Genomic DNA, 20,326 nt, shown 5'->3' on the forward strand with positions numbered 1-20,326 from the left:
CCTTCATTGTACTATTCATAGGTGAGACTTAAAGGGTAGCCTTAAAACCAGGATGGTGGTGATGATTTATTAAGTATCTCTGCCACTGTTCATCCGAGGATCACGGGGAGCTTTACAATATAAAGCACAAAAATACACAACATGGTAACAAGAAACAAAAAAAACCCCAAAAAACCTGCCACAGTTTAAAAGGCCATGACCTTCCCTGCCCCCAAGAAGAAGATAATGAATGTGCGTTTCTCTTTCTTTTATTATGTTCTTGTGTGCTGGAAACTGCCCATAATAGGTGGGGTATAAATATTATTATTATTATTATTATTATTATTATTATTATTATTATTATTATTATTATTTTCTTCCAAATTCTGTAATGCATAAACCTGAGTGATACATAGGCAAGGTAAGGTTTAAAGGCACTACAAGTTGATTGCATGGCTCAGCGTGAGCTGAGATGTTTTTATATTGTTAACTGCCCTGTGATCCTCAGGTGAAGGTAATATAGAAATTTATTTATTTATTTATTTGTTTATTTATAGTAACAGTAATATGTCCATCCCCCAGTGGTGTCACCAGGGCAGGCCAAACTGCGAGAGGCAGTGAAGGATATGCGTGCCTGGCGTGCTCTGGTCCATGGGGTCACGAAGAGTCGGACATGACTGAACGACTGAACAACAACAAACAGTAATATATAAATAGTGTGGGTGGGTGTTTTGTCTGTGAGAGAGAGTGGGTGGGGAGAGAGAAGACTTGACATGCTTGGAAGCCCAAGCTAGCTGGAGTTACCCAGTCCAACCACCATCCATTCTGTCACTTTTTCACACATTACTATCATTGCTTAAAATGGGGAAATAAAACTCATGGGAGTCCCATTGGTGAAGAAAAAATGTTATTTACTTACAATTACTTCATGTTTACAAGGATGGCTTCAGATCCTGAAACTACATGACTAGAGCTTGTTTCATGGCATCCTCATGCAATAAACAGGGAGAGGAGACAGAGGGAAAGGAAGAGCTTGGGTGTTTAGTGAAAAACCACGAAGGGTGTTTTCCTAGACTATTTGTTAGTTTCAACTCTGCCCTCTACTGTCTGTGAGCATACAAGGTTGCTTTTACCCTATGTCATTTCCAACAGCTCTATTCAGAATAGGACCAGCTTTGGGCACAGCCTTATGTGCACACCTGTAGGTTTTATTTGTTGGATTGTTTGTTTTAGAGGCTTTGAGGTAGCTATTTCAGATGATGGTCCTTTCTAGAAACTAAAAGCATAATTCTAAATGAGTGACATGGATAATGCCAGCTGGTCAGCAAGAACAACAGAGCAAATAAAGCTACGTAGCTATGCATAGCCCAGAAACAGCAAAACCTCAAATTCCAGATAAGTGTCAGATTGAAACCCAATACACTGAAACATCAGCAACCTTTAAAAAAACAAATCACCTTCATTAAAAGCCAACTGCAATGGATAGGTCTTCCGGGCTATTTTGAAGGCCGGCACAGACAAAATCAACCACAGATTTCTTGGGAGATAGGATTCCATTGAACTAAGTTCTCCCCAGTGCAGACCCATTGAAATTAATGGATCTAAGTAAACCATGCCTATTATTTTTAATGGGTCTACTCTGACACTGGATTCAGTCTGAGTTTCATAAATTAGGGATTACCAATGCAAAATCCCCATCTCTAGTGACTCATAACCTAACCAATCTCAGTGGTATACCAACCAGCAGGTTTTTTGGAGCCAAGGTTAAGGCACATTTTAGCTGCTATCTTCAGATTATCACCACTGTTTCCATATTTTGCATCTTTACATATAAATTAGCATGTGCACATGGTATTCCCATCTAGGTTCTCTTTTGTCCTCTTTTGTGTGAGGTGTGTAAGTGGTCACCCTAGGAAGAAGAAGGGAACCAGTGGCCCTCCAGATATTATTGGACTCCAACTCCTACTGGCTGTGGCCAGTATCACCAATAATCAGTTGCTGGAGAGTGGACAGCAGTGGTGATGTGCTGCAGAACGCAGTTGTGCCTGGCTTGGCCTATACTTCCTTGGTGAGGGCTGTAACTCAGTGGTAGAGCATCTCTGGGTGGGGCTGGGAGAGAAATCCTAGAGAGCTGTTGTGGACAGTACTGAGCTAGATGGACCATCTCCTTATAAGACAGATTTCTATATTCTTATGTCTAAGCTGTAGCTCAGAGGTAGAGCACTCACCTTGCATGCAGAAGATCAAATATTCAATCTCTGCCATCTCCAGGTAGGACTTTGGAAGATTCTCTGGAGAGCTGCTGCCAGTCAGTGTAGGCAATACTGAGTTGGGTGGACCAATGGTTTAACTCAGCATGACACAGTTTCCTGTGCTCCTAAACTAACCTGCTGGTCTCAGGTGTGATGGGAGATGCTGTCCTTCCACCGGGGCTGTTGAAGAATTCATCTCCTAGTTCAGTTGACGTGGCTGCATGGAACAGAGGCCAAGGGCATCTTGTCCTTTGCCTCAGGCAAAATGTCTGTAGCCTGCCCTCACCATAGATACTCAACAGAATAAGATAACTGTAGACTTTTTTTGCAGCATAATGACCAGATGCTCTCCGCCTTCACAACCTGCAGTCTCTCTTGTAGGAGCAGTTGGCCAGCCTTGCAATTGAGAAGGCACAAGAGCGGGGAGTAGGGGGAGGGAAGGAAAGTTGTTGTCAGCGGATAAGAGAAATAGGTTCCTCTCCACCCATTACTCTCTAAAATGGTCTCCGTGTGATGTTTCCCAATCCCACTCTGAGACAATGTGCATGGATTCTCGCTGCTCGCTTGCTACGTACATCATTCACTGACTGCTCAGCCTATTTCTCATTTCATTCCTCCCAGCCTAAAAAACAGAGGTGGGAACGTGGATTCAGCCGGCTATGAAGCACATGATGTTCAAGGCCCAATCCAAGGAGAGATCAATAAAGAGATGAGTCCCTCTCACCAGACCCATTCTGTTCTGTGCCTCTCTTGATTCTGAATTTCCCTCTGCCTCAGCATGAAAAGCTGCCTGTCCCTGTTGAGATCTGCAATATCACTTAGATTGTCTGGGGAAATTCTGCTCATGACACCACACCCTACAGACCCCAAAACTAACATTTCCTGCAATTGCCCCTGTACTGTGAAATGCCCTCCCCTCTGCCATACATGAGGCAGCAATCATCTGTAAGAAGGCAACATTCTCCATTCCTCCCTGTATTCATTGCATGCAGCATTGGTTCTGTTCCTCTACAGTTCACCTTCTGCCAAATACTATGCTATCTGTCTTGCTATCAGCTGTTGCAAAATGGCATACGTTATATAAATTATGTAACAGATTTTGTAAGCTGTGTTATTAATACATTTATTCCATTCCATTAATTTCAATGCAAAGGAAATGCTATGAAAAGGTGCAGGAGGGGGACATAATCAATTGTGTATCTTTCGCAGACTGAAAGCAACAACAACAGTGGATGTCAATTGTGTTCACTGGAACGAATTCTGATCTGGACATCAGATGAATAAGCAGACATTGGCTACTTCTGCTCCTGTTTATGTTTTCACTCTGATTGTCTGACATCTCCATCTCTGAGTTCTACCACACATACTTTACCCATCCCAGAAATTCCATTCCAAGTGACTGGGTTTTTTCTGCTAATGTCTTTCCCACCCACATCTCGTCCTCTCTCTCTCTCTCTCTCTCTCTCTCTCTCTCTCTCTCTCTCTCTCTCTCACACACACACACACACACACACACACACACACACACACTTCAGTATCCTTTTACTGTATATGAAGGAGGTGCTCTTTCTGCTGCCCTTTGTCTCAGGGAAAAAAATTAATTCTCATTTGCATTACCTCCACTAAATGTCACCTACTGATAGTTTGTTAGACATTAGCAATGGTGGCAGAGAGGGGCACTGGATAATTGCATTCTGCCTAGTGCTGGGATTTACATAATTTCAGACAGCAATTAAAGAATCTATGGGAATATTTTCTCTCCCTCTCCCTCTCTCTTGTTCACTTCCAACCTCTTTGTTCAAAGAAAGTGTTCGTTTACATTAAGGCACTCAGCTCCTCGCTGTTCATTTGCATAAAATTAAAGGTTTTTGTGTTCCGAAACAGCAGGGTAACATTTAAAATTCTGTTTTAAAAAGCTCACCTTAGAATAATAAAATGTTAATATCATTTCACAGGCTCAGAGAGGTTGCCAGCTGCTTTTCATGGCAAACTTTTACCCAATTCTCTCTCTCTCTCTCTCTCTCTCTCTCTCTCTCTCTCTCTCTCTCTCTGTGTGTGTGTGTGTGTGTGTTCATACACACTTGAATGTTTGTGGATGGATAGCCAGATAGATATAGAAAATGCACAAGGTTTTTGCAATAATTTGCATTTGGGGCTGGAAAAGAGCAGAGCCAACATTTTTCAGAAGACACCGTTTTGATAACAGTTCTACGGTTTTTCTGCCCCTCCCCTTTATTTCATTGATTTACAAGATTTCCCACCTGATCTTCGCTATGAGGTCCCAGGGTAGATTGCATCCATATAATGCACAACTATAAAAACAGATGAAACAGTTACAATTATAAATAGAAGTAGAACTGTTCCAGCCGCAACAGAACACCATCAATTCAGAGAAAGAGGTGGGTCCCCTAAAAGAAAATAATCTTAACCATCAAAAGTAGGGATGGTTGAATCTGTGAATTTTGGTTTATCCTGGCTTCTCATTTTTCCAATCTTAAATTTGGTTCTCCGCATTTCCACATCAGCTTTCAAATTATTATTTTTTAACAGTACTCAAGACTCAATTCATATGTGAATTTCTCATTAAATGCTTATATGCAATTTCAGCCAATATACACATTTTCTGATATAATGCATTTTTCTCAAATCCTCTTCAACAAAAGTTGCGGCCATTGTTACATTTTGTAGCAGTAAATCTCATAGTTTAACTCTGTACTGTGTGAAGAAGTCCTTCCTCTTGGCTAGCCTGAATCTCCCACCATCCAGCTTCATTGATCCCCAAAACATGACAGCCCTGTGTCATCACTAGGCACTAGGACTGTGCAGCTACACACACACACACACACACAGAGAGAGAGAGAGAGAGAGAGAGAGAGAGAGAGAGAGAGAGAGTGCATCATTGGTGGTTTTAGATTGGTCTTGAGCTCACCTGGTGTTATTTTACTGAAATATGCATTTCTATGTACAGCTTACTTTAGTATGTGCATATTTGAATGCATTACTTGGCTGGAGAACCACACTGCAAAATTTGGAGATGTGTAAGTTCAAAGGGTGTCTGTGTTCTGGTTCACATATCGTTTTGCAAACAGTGAATAATAGGTGTCCCTTTAAATGCAAACTGGATTTCTCCCCCTGCCTAGCCAAAGGCCAGGGTAAAGAGGTGTGCAATGGTGCTCGATGACCCCCTTTCCCCATCCTAAACCTTAGAAAAGAATTTCCTCCACCCTGTTTTTTAGTGACCAGGACATTATGGAGGATGTAAAATGGTGGCTAAGTTTCCACCACATTTCTTTTGTTAGTACTTGCAGCAGCAAAAAATAAACCCCACCCCAAACTCTTAGCAAAAAAAGAAGGCAACTGTTTTCCTGCTAAAGGTGAGCCCCACCAGTGAGTAGGGAAACTGACAAATCAATTAATTTCAGTTTTTCTCAGTTTCTTATTTTTCATTTTCATTTCATTTTGCATTCATCTTATTTTTCCATTTTTCATTCCATTCATTTTTCATTTTCACTTTCTTAAGTTCAGTTCTCCCCATTTCTGCATCAGTTTGCAAGTTTTTGTTTTTTTAAGTCCTCATGAAAATTCATCAGCTTTCAAGTGAGGGACGTTCATTGAATGCTACCTAACATACACTTTTTTGCAAAGCCATTTCCCTTTTTACAATGCATGTCTGTATATTATTTTCAGTATATGCATTTCAGTGCACTCTTTACCCTAATATATGCATTTTTGGGTACCTTATTTGCAACTGCATTGCAAAAATCAGAGGAGTGTGAATTTTGAAGGATTACTGTGCAAATTAGGTAGGTTCACCTTTAAGTGTGAACTGAATTGTGGTACCAGAGCCTGCAATAAACCCAGATGCCAACTTTGCTGCCACATAAACCCGGACAACACCATTACTGGTCCCAACAACATCAAACATACCATCTCAGGACTATTTAATTGCTCATCTTCCAACATTGTGTATGCAATCAAATGCCAACAGTGCCCTTCAGCTCTCTATATTGGACAAACAGGCCAAACCCTACGCCAAAGGATAAATGGACATAAATCTGATATCAGGAATCACAAGACAGAAAAACCAGTAGGAGAACACTTCAATCTCCCAGGACATTCTATAAAAGATCTCAAAGTAGCTGTCTTAATACAAAGAAATTTCAGAAATAGACTGGAAAGAGAAGTGGCTGAATTACAACTAATCACCAAACTTAAAACCACGGAGAAACCTGGTCTGAACAAAGACATTGGATTCTTATCTCATTATACATAACAAAGCTATCTTTAGCCATCTCACCACTTGCCTTTCCCTGCAAGACTAATTACAGCCGTTAAGAGTCGTCAACAGGTTTTCCACACCTATCAGCTGATCACCCATTCCCACCTTCTGAGTAATACCCCTCCCCACTCCCTCACTATATTTAAGGATCTGGTGACTTCTGTTTCAGTGTATCTGAAGAAGTGTGCATGCACACGAAAGCTCATACCAGGAACAAACTCAGTTGGTCTCTAAGGTGCTACTAGAAAGAATTTTCGATTTTGTTCTGAATTGAATTTATCATCCATCTAGGGTTGCCATGTTCCAAACAGTGGAAATCCAGACATAAAGTTGTTCCCCCCCCCCATTTGTTTGCTTGTTATGGGAGGGCAACGTCATCGAACTTTTTTTGGCAAATTCACAAAAAATGAAGTTTTGGGGCTATTTTTAAAGGGAAATTGCCCAAACTGACACTGCTGGTTACTATTGGGGAATGTTTCCTTTCCCTGGAGAAATCTGGTGATATGATCCCTATTCCCATTTCTCTACTCATGTGAAGAATTTTGAGAAGCTGTTTGCACTTAGCTTTAAACAACGTATCCACAGGGTTTTTTTGGGGGGGGGTGGGTGGGAGGGAGAAGCGAGCATAATCTTTCATGTTTTCATTCAATGAAATTTGTGGAAATTTTTGCATCATTTTTTAACCTAAAGAATAGACGCCCTATATAATGAACTATAACATGAGTGGTCCAGAGCCACTAATGCAAAGAAACAGATATTGTAATATGTCACACCTAGAAATAACATGTTGATGTCAACAGTCAAAGAAAACAAGGAATCCTGCAAAATATCCAGTGTGCTCACATTTTACGATAATTGTCATCATGGTATTAAACAGCACTAAAACACATCCACAAGGTTTTCAATTAACCTCACTGAACACTAGAAAACAGAAAAAAGATAAGCAGATAATGTAGTATTAGAATTCAATTTTCTGAGTATTTCACCTTCCACTGTTTTTTTTAAGGGAAAAAAGTTTCTAGTGTGTGAGCAATGCCTGCTGAAATCTCATAAGATCAAGGAGGTTTTTTTTTTCTCTCTCCACCAGTTGGTGGCAGGGATTCTGTAATCTTTATAGTATAATCTTCCCCTCTGTGTGACCTTTGAAACCAGACCTGATTCAAGATTTTGCAATGTGGAGTGTTTATATTCAGCAGAGGTGAGGAATCTCAGGCCTGGTGGCCAAATGTGGCCCTCCTGACCTCTGTATCTGACCCTTGGAACTCTCCCCAGGCCACACAGTTTACCAACGCTACTTCACCACCTCCTCAGGTGCTTTTGACAGGCTGCGAATGTGTCCTTGAACTCAGATGTCTCTTGTTTGCCTCAATAGAAGATCAGGAGGGGAGGTGGTGGTGGTGGTGGTGTGTGTGTAGAAAATTGTCCACTGTGCAACAGGTAACATTCATTGCTCCACTGACTTTTGCCTCTAGTCATAGCCAGCACTGGAACATAGCCCTCAGAGGGCTTTTGAAAAGGAATGTGGTCTTCAAGATTGAAAAGGGATCCCCAGTCTGCTGTTGATTGTTCCTGTCAGTTTTCCAAAACACCCCATTCAAATCTCTCTCCATAACTAGTTTTCCAACTCCCAGTTAGTTCTAATCAAGATTAACAAAAGCTGATGTTTTATTAATGTGGCAAAGCATTCCACCTTTTTCAGCTGAAATGAAAGGATGCGGTTTCCAAGGTGGCAGCTATGAGATTGAAGAGGAAACATTCTGTTTGCTGAAGCTTATGTGACACTGGTACTATCTTTCCACACTGAGGCTATGTGGTGGTAATGTGCCCCTCAAAACATTATGGGCATCATGGGCAGCACTTGAGAATCACATTGCTTCAGAGACTTCAGGAACTTTTCTTGGCTGTCCGGACCAAGGGCTCTAGCGCTGAGCCTATATTGATGGGACTCCAGCACATGAGAGGAGAGACAAACCCACAATCCCATGCCAAGGAAGAGAACCAAGGCATCAGTCCCAGGTATTCAACTGTCAGGAAGATATATGATCTAGTATAGAGCTCTGTACAGCTGGCACTGGAGGAAGTGCCAGCCATCCCTGTGCCAAGAGAACGCACAATGAGGTTGGCATCCCCCAAACAAGCCGAAACGAGTGGAGCCTTGGCGCCAAACTCAAGACGATGGTCTCAGGAGCTGAGTCTCTTTACCATATTGTGACAGGCGCAGCTGGCAAAGCTCTATGGCCCTTTCCCAAGGGAGAAGCATGGTAGAAAAAGAAAGAGCAGCAAGCTCGTCTCTGAAGAAGTGAGTGCAAGGGCCGAGAGAAAGAAACTGAGATACTGGGGCTGGGAGCTCTGTCTCCAGCCAACCCACATGCCTTCTGCCTGCTGGGAAGTTCAGAAGGAGCCAAAGGCAGTTAAATCAGGGGGAAACAGCTTGTAGGAAGCATTGTCCGGGAAACAGGATGAAAAGCTGGAGAGAAGGGAGATAAAAGGGACCGGGCCCCCACTAGCAGGCAGGAAACAATACCCAGCTACATAGGGCATATTCTCCAAGAGTAGAAGCAGCTCCTGGGTGGGGGGGGGCAGGGAAGCGTCCTGCTTGAGCTTGCCACTCCTAATGCAATAAAAAGGGTTGTGTTGATTAACCTGACAAAGGAAAGAGTCTCATCCAGACAGTGCCAGCTTTGCCATGGGTACTGCAAATCCACAGAAATAGGTAGCTGGACATAGGCAAATTGGCCCAAAACAATGCAGTCATACCTCGGGTTACGATAGGTGCGGGTTGCGTTCAGCACGGGTTACGAACGCGCCGAACCCGGAAGTACCCGAATGGGTTACTTCCGGGTTCAGCGCATCGCGCATGCGCAGATTCAGCGCTTCATGTTATGTGTTGCTCATGTTGCAAACAGGGCTCCGGAACGGATCCCTTCCGCAACCAGAGGTACCACTGTATGGCAAATGACTGGTGGATCTTGGTATGAGGAAATGCTGGGTTTGATTGCAGCTCCCCATGTGGTGTACCTCTGAACTGCAGGTGGCAGCTTCTCATTGAAGTAACTATCTTGCTCAGTGCTGCCTACACTGACTGGCAGTGATTCTTCAGCATTTCAGACAGGCAGCTCTCCCAGCCCCTAACTGGAGATGCCAGGAACTGAATATGTGACCTTCTGCATGCAGAGCAGATGCTCTACCACTGAGCTACAGCCCTTCCAGTGTGGTGTAGTGGTTAAGAGCGGTAGACTCGTAATCTGGTGAACCGGGTTCGCGTCTCCACTCCTCCACATGCAGCTGCTGGGTGCCCTTGGGCTAGTCACACTTCTTTGAAGTCTCTCAGCCCCACTCACCTCACAGAGTGTTTGTTGTGGGCGAGGAAGGGAAAGGAGAATGTTAGCCGATTTGAGACTCCTTCGGGTAGTGATAAAGCGGGATATCAAATCCAAACTCTTCTTCTTCTTCTTCTTCCCATGTAACACACACAAACTCTTTAGTCAATCGCCAAGTTGCAAGGGAGGATTCTCCCCAATGCAGTGCTATGATGTCTCTCTCCTCCCAGCCCAGTGCTGCAATGGAGAGGTAAGCCGATCTCTCTGAAGCATTTTCTGAAGAGCAAAGGGAGTGGTTTTCTTCCCAATTGCAGGGCTGAGCTAGGAGGAATGGAAGCCCTTCTCCCAGTCCAGCACAACAATGTGAAGCAAAGCCGGGAATTATTAGCAATAGTGTACTGTAGTGGCAAATTCAGAAGTGCAAAGCACCTTCATGATAGTCACAGCCACCCCTTCTCATGCCCATACTCCTTCTAAGATTATACAATAATCTTATAATTATGCAATAAAATTAGTTAGAGATATAAGTGGTTTTTTTAAAGGTGTATTACGATGATCAGTGGAGATCTCCATTTGCTGCCTTTCATTTAGGTCTACTATTTTATGTACATGCACATGGGCAAATGATTTGGAGTGCTCCAGTATCTTCTTTCGGTGTGACTCCGTGTTTTCCTTGAATTTCCATTGTATATACCGGTAACAGAACTTGCCCACCATTCTTTTGAAACTGAAGGACCTTGTATTTTCAGGGGTTGTAAATGCTTAGCTTTGGATCACACGGAACAACCCTAGGAGCCAATCCTCAGTGGGTAATGTACCCTCTTTCACTCTGGTTGGCTGCAATCAGCACGAAGAGTGGAAAGACATTTTCTTGGTGCCTAAGAGGCTTCCCTTTCATACTGATTGGGTAGCTCCAGGACACTGGGGACAGGGAACCTGCTGCAGAAACTGTAACAGGTATTTGACCCCCTGTGGCCCTGGAGCACTACACCTTTGCTTGAGACAAAAGCAAAGTGGGAGTGCCATAAAAAAGGTAAAGGGACCCCTGATCATTAGGTCCAGTCGTGTCCTACTCTGGGGTTGTGGTGCTCATCTCGCCTTACTGGCCGAGGGAGCCAGCGTACAGCTTCCGGGTCATGTGGCCAGCATGACTAAGCCGCTTCTGGTAAACCAGAGCAGCGCACGGAAACGCCGTTTACCTTCCCGCCAGAGCAGTACCCATTTATCTACTTGCACTTTGACGTGCTTTTGAACTGCTAGGTTGGCAGGAGCTGGGACTGAGCAATGGGAGCTCACCCCGTCGCAGGGATTCGAACCACCAACCTTCTGATCAGCAAGCCTTAGGCTCAGTGGTTTAACCCACAGCGCCACCTGCGTCCCTGGGAGTGCCATACTTAACATAAAATACAAAACAGGAAGTGCAACACATACGTCATGTTTGCTGGTTTCCCCACTCTGCAAACAACCCAAATATGTGGGTCCCAAGCAGACCTGGGCTTCTGCTTCTCCCTATTCACAAAGGAAGCATAACATAGGTTTTCACCTTCTGAGCTTCCTTCCAACTTTCAGGGACAAAGACGTGATTCCCAGCTGAGAACACCACCACCAATGAAAGCAAAAACTGGGAAGGGGAATCCCTCGGAAGTGTCAGGGAGGTTTCTGAATGTCACTCAGCGGCACCATGTTTGAGCCAGAGAGTAATGAGTGTCATCCCAGCTGCTGACAAGATTCACCACCCCAAAGAAAATGCAGCCTGTCAGCTGAAAGACTGCTGAGATGAGCCACGGCAACTGGCAGCCCTAAGGCCGCTGGAGTGTCCCAGAATGCTGTACTGTGTTGCTAAGGGGAAGTGATTGTTGTGGCGCGGAGAGACAATGGCAGTCTTATTAAGCCACTCACAGCCTCTGGGGTGACAGCAGTGAAAGATGCACCAGCCCATGGGATGCTCAACAGATGCTCGCTGGGACTCGATACTGCTGATGAAACTGTTGATTCTGCACTCAAAATTTGCGCCTTGCTAGATCAGGCCAAAAGGTCCATCTAGCTTGATGTTTTGTTTCTGAGAGCTGCTAAGCACATGCTTCTGAATGCTCTCAAAAATGGCGTGAAAGGGGAAGTATTCCTTGCTTGTCCCCCACATCTGCTAGTGTGCCTCTGAACATGGAGGTTCTATCTAGTAGCCATTGATTGACCTACTTTCCAGTAATTTGCTGAATCCTTTCGAAAGGAAAGAATTGGGGCCTCCCTTTATTCATAAACTTAGTTAGCTATTCATGTGCCTCTCGGTGTAATTTGCATATCACCCAACCCTAAATAGAGGGGCTTTGGGCTTTGTTGAGGTCCTGAAGGAAGTGTGAGTTAGCTTATAATTTAATAAGCAAATACTCCTATTATGCATTGATCAAGGGAAAGATTACGGTACATTTGTTGTTGTTGTTGTTGCTGCTGCTGCTGTTATTGTTATTGTCCTCAATCAGAGCTAAGGCGTACCTTAACTTTAGGCTTCATGGGCTAAAGTGTGAATGAAGCACAATTCATTGATTGGCGTTTTCATTTATTATTTAATTGAAAAAATTGTTTTCTGAGAGCATTGCCCAGTTTAGGAAAGGTTCCCTTTACTCTGAACTAACTTCATTTGTTTTTAGTGACATCAACACATAGCCAAACTGAATGGCCATGTTGAGTCATGACACTATCAGATTCACTGCATAATCCCTGGTTGACTAGTATCATCCATATGAGAAGCATAAAAAAGAGAACTGAATTCATAAGCAGGAGGAAAAAAATGGCACAGTAGCACAGGTAGAGCTTTCCCCCTTCCACTCCCAGAGAAGCACATATAGATCCACTAAGTTACAGGTAGGTAGCTGTGTTGGTCTGCTGTAGTCGAAACAAAATAAAAATAAAAATAATTCCTTCCAGTAGCACCTTAGAGACCAACTAAGTTTGTTCTTGGTATGAGCTTTCGTGTGCATGCACACTTCTTCAGATACACTGAAACAGAAGTCACCAGACCCTTATATATAGCGAGAGGGTGGGGGAGGGTATGACTCAGAAGGGGGGTGGGAATGGGTCATTGGCTGATAGGTGAGGTAAACCTGTTGATGACTTTTTTAATATATAAAATAGACTTTATTTAAGTTCAAAGTTTACAAAGAAAAATAATAATAATAATAATAAAGATTACAAAAATACATGAAAATAACAAAGATACATAGCATAAGTACATAGATTAACTAAACATTAACAAAGCACAAACATATATCTTATATCTCCCTTAATTTCCCTTAATTTCCCTCCTCGTTGATGACTATTAACGACTGCAATTGGTTTTACAGGAAAGACCCTCTCACTATATATAAGGGTCTGGTGACTTCTGTTTCAGTGTATCTGAAGAAGTGTGCATGCACACGAAAGCTCATACCAAGAACAAACTTAGTTGGTCTCTAAGATCCGATAGAGATAGATAGATAGATAGATAGATAGATAGATAGATAGATACTTTATTGTCATGGTACATAGTACAACGAAATTGAATGCCATTCCACATTTACAGCCACATACTGTATACGCATTTATACATTTACAGCCACACATACATATACATACCATCCATCACGACTCCCCAAGATCATATCATTTGGTTACAGCATTTAAAATAGTTATAACCCTTGGATAAAAACTGTTTTTTAGTCTATTCGTTCTTGATTTAATTGTTCTATATCTCTTGTCCGAAGGCAACCGTGGAAACAGACTGTACACTAAGGATTGTCACTGAAGAGATGCCTTAGAAACTGATTCACTTGTCTCTGAAGAATGATACTTTGAAGAACCCAATATTGACATGTTTCTCTTTGATAAACATTGGCATGGCGTGCTTATTTATCTGCCCTCAGAGTGAGTTAACAAGTATTAGGTAGATGTGACATATTTATGGAAATATGGGGACTTTGTGGAATATATTAAGATTTAATAAATCATTCACTATGTGGTCAAGAACTAAAACAGCCCTGATGAATGACTTTGTTGGTTGTGTTGTGTGTGTGTTTTGCCAGTGTGCTTGTGCTTTATCCTCATTTTTTTATTTGTTTAATCTCTTGTGTTTTAAAAAAGATTATGTGGTTTTCTTTCCCTCTTAGATTGGCAGTTTTCAAACTTTCCAAATTCAGGGTCCCTTTCCTAGATCAAATGCAACACAGAATGTTGTAGTGGATTCTAGGATGTATTTTGAACACATGCACACGTATACACCAATGCTGGTTTGTTTCTTTGCAATTTGACACAAAAGGTGGACGAGGAAAAATAATTCTGTTGTTGGAAAGCTGTTAATGTGCAATTTGAAAAATGGGATGGGGAGTTCCTTGGGAAGAGTTGTTGATTGTCAAACTGCATTGGGAATGGCAGGTCTGTGAGGGGTTTCCTGACAATTGTCAGCACCCTTAACAAACTATAGTTCGCAGGATTCTTTGGGGAAACCCATGACACTTTAAAGTGGTGTAAGAGCCGTTTAAATGTATTGTGCAGATGTGTCCCTAGAGGAGCAAGAAGCCTTCCAAGTACAGGCCTTGTTTCCTGGGATACTCCAAAACAGGTGCAAGGGTGATTGTGGAGGCCAACAATGTGCAAGTGATATCACACACATGCAATATCCTGGCATCGCGCTAGTGGGATCAGGACCTCTTCCTCCTGGTGCTGTCACCAGGGGGAAGCTGTTTCAACCCCCTCTTCCTTCCATGGCAGGAAGAGGAGGAGAAGGAGCCAGCCACAGTAACCATGCTATGCTTACCTCTGCACTTTGCCTTTGCACTTTCGGATCATGGAGGGGCAGCCCCAACCCCCCAAAATATTAAGGGGGCCCAAAGGGGTTCAGTCCCCAGGAGCTGGCATCCCTTGACTGTCTAGTCTTTCTTGTTAGCTTTGCATGGTATTGTAAGCTTAAATATTCTATTTTTTCAACCTGAAGGGGGACCTGAAGCAGACATATGAACAGTGTGCATCTACTAGTTCTGCTCAGTACAAATCAATTGAAAATAATGGGCATTAGTAACTTAGGTTCATTAATTTCAATGGATCTACTCTGAGGAGAGCTTAGTTGAATGCAACCCAATGAACATATCAGGCACCACTAAACCGGTAGCATTCAGCAATACCAATACATATTCCCTCCTGCCACTGCAAATCCCTCATGGCCCTGATTCAAGCCCGAGTCAGATCTGTGGATGGTCAGTGGAACTCCCAAATGTCCAAAGTTGCCTCTGGCACCATTTGTCTCACTATGTGCTGCATTTGCTATGTGGCAAACTCTGCTTTGTGGGAAACTAAATACCACATGAGGCACTAACTTATCAACTATTATGAGGTTTCTCCTTTCTAATATAAAAAATACCTCAGTGTGCCCATTTATGAAGTAAATGGTTATGAGGCTTCACCATTCTAACTAATTTGAAAAATACCTTAGTGGACCCATTTATGAGGTAAACTGTTATGAGGTAGGAAGTGTGTAGCTAATGTGAAAATACCTTAGTGCAGCTGTTTATGAGGCAAACTATTTTGAGGTGGAAACTGTGTAGCTAATGTGAAAATACCTCAGTGTACCTGTTTATGAAGCAAGCTATTAGGAAGTTTGACCAATACAACTATTGTGGGAAAGACCTTAGTGTAGTGTAGCCATTTATGAGGTGTTAAAAGGCTTGTATGATGAGGAAGAGAGAGAAAGAAGATGTGTTGAATCCATCACATCCCTTTCACTTTGTCACGTTGCCTTCTGTGCATCTGAGAACAAATGGTCTACAGTAGGGAGCCTGCTGTACTCATGTCATTTTCCCGATGCAGGTGTCCAAAAACATACCCTGCAACATGTTGCAACAAACAACTGAGATACCATCTTCTGGGGCTGTACTCCTGTGCAAGTCAAATGACCAGTGCAAGATCATGGCCCCGGCAAAAGTGCTTTTTCCAGGGTGAGGTCACAGGGCGAAAATGGCCGCCATACTCTCACAGGAAAAAGTGGGATATCCCAGGACAGTTGACAGGTATACAAAACATGGAAGGTAGTGGACCTGACCTGGGCAGCAGTGATGTGTCATATCTTGCCTGGACCTGTTGCCAGACACTGATTCCTCAGTGGGCAAATATCCCTCAAGTCAAAGGCCTGGAGGAACAGGTGGGGTCTCCTGGAGCTAGGGCTGAAGATCCCTCTTGAGTGGTCCTCTCACAGGGAATACTTGCTGAAGAATGCATGGAGCTATCAGAAGAAGAGGTAGTAGAACCATTCCTCAGTTCTCAAGAATGCTGGTGCCAGAAGGCCCAAGTCGATGGATGACAACATAGAATGCATCTACTGACTCAGAACAGCTCACAAGGTCTACCAGTGAATTAGCAATTCCTTGAGGTCCTTTAATAGCAGCAGATGGGGTTAAGGCTGTGGTCTAGGAGGCCAGATTACATAAATCTTCCTCTTGAGTCTTCCAGTTGGTGGAAATGACAAAGGTCTCTGGGTCCTTGTTCTAGTTTCCCTGAGCTCTAAAGTGTCTCCACTTCCCCTCATGTCATTTGAATCCTATGAGGGCTTTAATGTAACAATATGACTTTTTCTGAGGTGGGAATGGTGTAATTCAAGGGTCTACAACACAGCATCTATAGGTGCATATCATTACAATCATTATTACATTCATCTCACCTTCCCTCCAAGTGTACATGCCCCCCCCCCAATTTTATCCTCACAACAACCCTGTGAGGGAAAAGCAATGACGATTCCAGCAATGACCTGTGAAGTAGGTTAGGCTGAAAGGCAGTAATTGGCCCAAGGCCATTCACTAAGTTTCATGGCTGAGTGAGGATTTGAACTCTGGTCTCCCAGTTCCTAGTCCAACATTAACCACAACAGTTGGTACCCACAGGGTTCCCTTTCCCTCTGAAATTAGGCTTTAAGGAAGCATTCTTGGTCCATCCAGCTCAATGATATATAGAACGACTGGGAGTGGCTCTTTGGGGTTTGAGGCAGGGGTTCTCTCCCAGCCCCACCTGGAAATGCTGGGCATTGAACCTGGGACCTTCTGCCTGAAAAGCAGGTGCTCTAATACTGAGCTATGGCCCTAATTACACTAACAATCTTCCGTTCCAAAGACTTGGCACCTTGAACGCCGATGACAGTGATCCCAGCTATTATTTCAGAAAGGTTATAGGGGATTTTTTTGTTTTGTTCCCATTGTTGCTCTTGCAAGCCTTGTAACAGGTGACTCCTTGCCATCGCCCCTATGCAGAGGAGAATCACCAGACCATTATTTCAAATGACAACGTGGCACAGGCCTCTCTAACTCCCTAGCTCCCCAGTCGGAGTTAAAGCTGGATGGGGAGAGGCCATTTGTAAGCGCTGTGAGGGGCAATTTAAAAATAATGTAAAGGCAATAAAAAGAACGAAAATGACTCCTAAGCCATCTATTGCCAGCAACATTTGACACACACTAGGCTTTCTTGTCCCCAGCATATTAAGCGAATCAATGGGGCAAGCCAAGGGCTGACAGCTTTAAGAGGAGATACAAAGGAGATGAGAAGGGATTCTTACTAAGCCAGCTACTGCAGAGAAGAGTTGCCATGCTTCTGACCCTTTCAGGACCCTTTTTCAAGCTCACACTGTGTATCATCATCATCATCATCATCGTCATCGTCGTCGTCATTGTCGTCGTCGCCGTCATTATTATTATTATGAGTAGTAGTTGTATTTCTTCTGTGTCAACTTTTAAATGCCTGTTGAAAACATTTCTTTCCCATCAGGCCCGTACAGGCAATTAAGAACACACCCTTCCACAATGGTTAACTGATGTCTGTTTTTTTAACTTTTTAAACCATTTTTATTATTTGGTTTTATGTTTTTATTGCTGTCAACTGCCTTATGACACAGCAGTATACAAATATATATTTTCAGTGCCTTTTCCTTAAAAAAAAAAATTAGGGGTAGAAGAAGAAGAAGAGTTTGGATTTGATATCCCGCTTTATCACTACCCGAAGGAGTCTCAAAGCGGCTAACGTTCTCCTTTCCCTTCCTCCCCCACAACAAACACTCTGTGAGGTGAGTGGGGCTGAGAGACTTCAAAGAAGTGTGACTAGCCGAAGGTCACCCAGCAGCTGCATGTGGAGGAGCAGAGAGGCGAACCCAGTTCACCAGATTACAAGTCCACCGCTCTTAACCACTACACCAGACTGGCTCTCTCATTTTGGCTGCTGTTCAGACTGTGTGTGTGTGTCTCAGTGATTTATCATTTTCCCTGGCTCTTGATTTTTGATTCAGAACCTTTGGTTGGACATATGGCTTGACCCCCTAGGATCTGAGGTGTCCCTCCAGCTCCTGTCCTCCACCTGGTGGCTCTTCCTCAACTATGCTGAAACAACTGGCCAGGGTACAAGATCTACCAGTGTCATTAAAAAATGGGGCATATTTCAAAATGGCAGCCAGAAGGTCTGTGAGCATGCAAACCTATGATTCTGCAATACTCTTCCTGGATTGTTGCACCATTGTAACAAGGAAAGAGGTTGTCAGAAAACTGGGTGGGGTGGGAGGGTCTGTGGAACTGGTAATTTGTCACCTAGATAGCCCCACCCCCACCCCTGTGAATATATTCTGTAGAGCTGGCCCAGAAGAAGAGGGCTGTGGTTGACAGCATGACAGACTGTGGCTTATACTTCTGCTCCTTTTAATAGAAGCTGTTGCCCTCATTAAGCAAATTAGATGACCATGAGGTGTTCTGAGTAACCCTTAACACTCTGTGGTGTGTTTTTAGGAACCCTTGGTCTTGCAAGCTACAAAGTTACTTGGGAAATTCTTACAGCTCCACTATGGCCTCTTAATTAGACTCCATGAACACTTGGTGATTCTTAAGGATAGTTAAGTAGCAAACTATGTGTTGATAATAAAATTTGCGTGCCTCTTGCAGATATCCAATTTGCTTGTGTCTTCAAAGGAAGAAATTGGATTGTCTGCTCCCTAAATTGTTTTAATCTTTGGCACAGAGTGTTCCTGGCAGAGTCCCCTCAACTGGAAAATAGGAAATGAGTTTGAAACTATAGACACAAACATGAATAATACCCATGCTCAAGGGGGTGGAGTTAGATTTGGTGATGTGAAGGGTAGATAGATTTGTCAGCTTCAAATCTGTATTCTGCACATCAGGGCAGATAACAGCATAGGCCAGGTTGAGGAGTTTTGAAATGAGTAAGTAGAGAGTGCAATACCCACAGAAACTCAGCTTAGGGACCTGATGTGGTGTAGACCAGGGTGGGGGACCTGTTAACCTCCAGAAGCTAGTAGACTTTGATTCCCATTAGCCCCAGTAAGTATGGCCAGTGGTCAGGCATGACTGGAGTTGTAGTCTAGCAACATCAGGAGGGCTACAGGTTCCCCATTCCTAATATGGGGAAATGTTTTCCTAAATGAGATTCCACTGTGTTTTGTGTTCCCTGCTTTCCTAAATGGCAGGAAATTGCAAAGCAGACTTTAAAAAAAAAAGGAAATGAAGGAATATCAAATGAGGGGTAGACAAAATATGTTTATTTACACAGAAGAACATAACAGGAGCCCTGCTGAATCAGAATAATGGTCCATCAAATCTGCATCCTATTTTGTACTGAGATCAACCAGATGCCTTTTGTGTCATGGCATCAGCCAGAAGCTCACAGGACAACATTGGACCAGCAAGCAAACCTAGATTTCAGGACCTTGGAGAGCTCTAAGTGAGCCACTTGCTCTGAAAATAAGCAATACTGAGCTAGATGAGCCAATGATCTGCCTCGGTATAAGGCAGTTTCCTATGTTCCTGTGATCTACAATTGAAAATCTGATTATAGAGATGGACGAGACATTCTGCACAATCAAGCAGGTCCAGCTAAGCAGAATGGACCTAGACTCTGATCTTCCTTTCCCCCAAATCATCTTACTCTTTATAGTTACATTCCACCATTCCTCAAAGAAGCTCAAATTAGTGTACAAGCAAGGTTCTCCCCTCCACCAATTACCCTCACAACAACCCTGTGAGGTAGATTAGGCAGAGAGGCAGTGGCTGGCCTGAGATAACTCAGTGAGCTCCATGGCTGAGTGGTGATTTGAACCCTGGTCTTCCAGATCTTCCACGTCCAACACTCTAACCACTACACCACACTAGCTCCACAGGCTGCCCATCCCTGCTTTGAGGATAGTCCCCAATTTTTAAATTCCCTCTGTGGAGGGGGGGGGAGTCCTTTCCTCCCACTCCACCAACCTCCCCCTTTATTTTTCTTCTTCCTCTTCTCCCTTTTATAGCTTGGACGGTAATAATATTCATGTTATTACTGATGCTAATTGAACTTTCACAAAGGTGCCTGGAGGCAGGAAAGTTGCCTGGTGAGATAATTGCCATGGCAACCCCCTGCCTTGAGAAAAAGAGCCCAGAAGGAGCATCCATGAAGCACTCCACTGGTCCATATGAGCACCTGGCTGCAAACAACTTCTGGGAAAGAGGACAAAG

This window comes from Lacerta agilis, chromosome Z, assembly GCF_009819535.1.
Source record: "Lacerta agilis isolate rLacAgi1 chromosome Z, rLacAgi1.pri, whole genome shotgun sequence".
NCBI classification, from domain to species: domain Eukaryota; kingdom Metazoa; phylum Chordata; class Lepidosauria; order Squamata; family Lacertidae; genus Lacerta; species Lacerta agilis.